Here is a 2,462-nt window from a genome sequence, read left to right on the forward strand (position 1 = left end):
ACCCCTTCCCTTTGGAAGGCAAGCAATTCAATATAGGCCAAATCTGTGTAGTTTTGCAAATGACTTCCATAATAGTTGTGTTGTATAGGACTAACTATATTTCCCTCCATCCTATCCTGTCCCCCATTACTTCTATTCTCTTTTGATCCTATCCCTCCCCATGAGTGTTGACCTCAAATTGCACTCTCCTCCCCATGCCCTCCCTTCTATCATCCCCCCCCACTCTGCTTATCCCCTTATCCTCCACTTTCCTGTATTGTAAGATAGGTTTTCATACCAAAATGAATAGGCATTTTATTCTTTCCTTTAGTGGAATGTGATGAGAGTAGACTTCATGTTTTTCTCTCACCTCCCCTCTTTATCCCTCCACTAATGAGTCTTTTGCTTGCCTCTTTTATGAGAGATAATTTGCCCCATTCAATTCTCCCTTTCTCCTCCCAATATCTTTCTCTCTCACTGCTTGATTTCATTTTTTTTTAAGATATGATCCCATCCTCTTCAATTCACTCTGTGTACTCTGTCTCTATGTGTGTGTGCGTGTGTGCATGTGTGTGTGTGTAATCCCACCCAGTACCCAGATACTGAAATGTTTCAAGAGTTACAAATATTGTCTTTCCATGTAGGAATGTAAACAGTTCAACTTTAGTAAGTCCCTTATGACTTCTCTTTGCTGTTCACCTTTTCATGGTTCTCTTCATTCTTGTGTTTGGAAGTCAAATTTTCTTTTCAGCTCTGGTCTTTTCATCAAGAATGCTTGAAAATCCTCTATTTCATTGAAAGACCAATTTTTCCCCTGAAGTATTATACTCAGTTTTGCTGGGTAGGTGATTCTTGGTTTTAGTCCTAGTTCCTTTGACTTCTGGAATATCCTATTCCATGCCCTTCGATCCCTTAATGTAGAAGCTGCTAGATCTTGTGTTATCCTGATTGTATTTCCACAATACTTGAATTGTTTCTTTCTAGCTGCTTGCAATATTTTCTCTTTCACCTGGGAGTTCTGGAATTTGGCCACAATGTTCCTAGGAGTTTCTCTTTTTGGATCTCTTTCAGGCGGTGATCTGTGGATTCCTTGAATATTTATTTTGCCCTCTGGTTCTAGAATCTCAGGGCAGTTTTCCTTGATAATTTCATGAAAGATGATGTCTAGGCTCTTTTTCTGATCATGGCTTTCAGGTAGGCCCATAATTTTTAAATTGTCTCTCCTGGCTCTATTTTCCAGGTCAGTTGTTTTTCCAATGAGATATTTCACATTATCTTCCATTTTTTCATTCTTTTGGTTTTGTTTTGTGATTTCTTGGTTTCTCATAAAGTCATTAGCCTCCATCTGTTCCATTCTAATTTTGAAAGAACTATTTTCTTCAGTGAGCTTTTGAATCTCCTTTTCCATTTGGCTAATTCTGCTTTTGAAAGCATTCTTCTCCTCATTGGCTTTTTGAACCTCTTTTGCCAATTGAGTTAGGCTAGTTTTCAAGGTGTTATTTTCTTCAACATTTTTTTGGGTCTCCTTTAGCAGGGAGCTGATTTGCTGTTCATGCTTTGACTTCATGTCTCTCATTTCTCTTCCCAGCTTTTCCTCCACCTCTCTAACTTGATTTTCAAAATTCTTTTTGAGCTCTTCCATGGCCTGTGCCCATTGAGTGGGCTGGGACACAGAAGCCTTGATTTCTGTGTCTTTGCCTGATGGTAAGCATTGTTCTTCCTCATCATAAAGGAAGGGAGGAAATGCCTGTTCACCAAGAAAGTAACCTTCTATAGTCTTATTTCTTTTCCCTTTTCTGGGCATTTTCCCAGCCAGTGACTTGACCTCTGAATATTTTCCTCACACCCACCTCACCTCCTGATCCTCCCAGCCAGTGTTTGGGGTCTGAGATTCAAATGCTGCTTCCAGCCTCAGGGCTTTGGGCGGGGGCAGGGCTGCTATTCAGTGTGAGATTAAATTCATATGCTCAGGTGAGGGCAGGGCTGCCTCTCAGGCTCAGTTCCCTCAGGGAGTTTATGCACAGACCTTCAACAATGGATCCAGGCTCCTGCCTGCTTGGGGAGCCCTGGTCTGCCGCTGCCCCTCAGCTTCTGTCTCCCGAGGGGGCCCGAGCCATGGGGGCACCCCACTCCCCCCTCGACCCGCCAAAGGGACTCTCTCACAGACCCCCGTCACCTGTGGGTGGAGGTACTTGTGCGGCCGCTGGAGATCCCGTCCCTGAAGCCCGCTCGGATCTGTTCCTCTCGGTGCCGCGGCCACGGCAGGGCTGTACTCAGCTCCCAGTCCCGGCGCCCAGTCCGCAGCACGAAGGACCTTTTACGAGAGGTTTGCAGGTCTCTCCGGAACAGAAATCTCCCTCGCTCCAATGTTCTGTGGCCTCTGGGTGCAGAATTCGCCGTGAGTTACTTCTTTGTAGTTGTTCTATGGGTTGTGGGTTCGGAGCTATGTGTATGTGCGTCTTTCTACTACGCCATCTTGGCTC

Source organism: Notamacropus eugenii, chromosome 3 (assembly GCF_028372415.1).
Source record: "Notamacropus eugenii isolate mMacEug1 chromosome 3, mMacEug1.pri_v2, whole genome shotgun sequence".
NCBI classification, from domain to species: Eukaryota; Metazoa; Chordata; class Mammalia; order Diprotodontia; family Macropodidae; genus Notamacropus; species Notamacropus eugenii.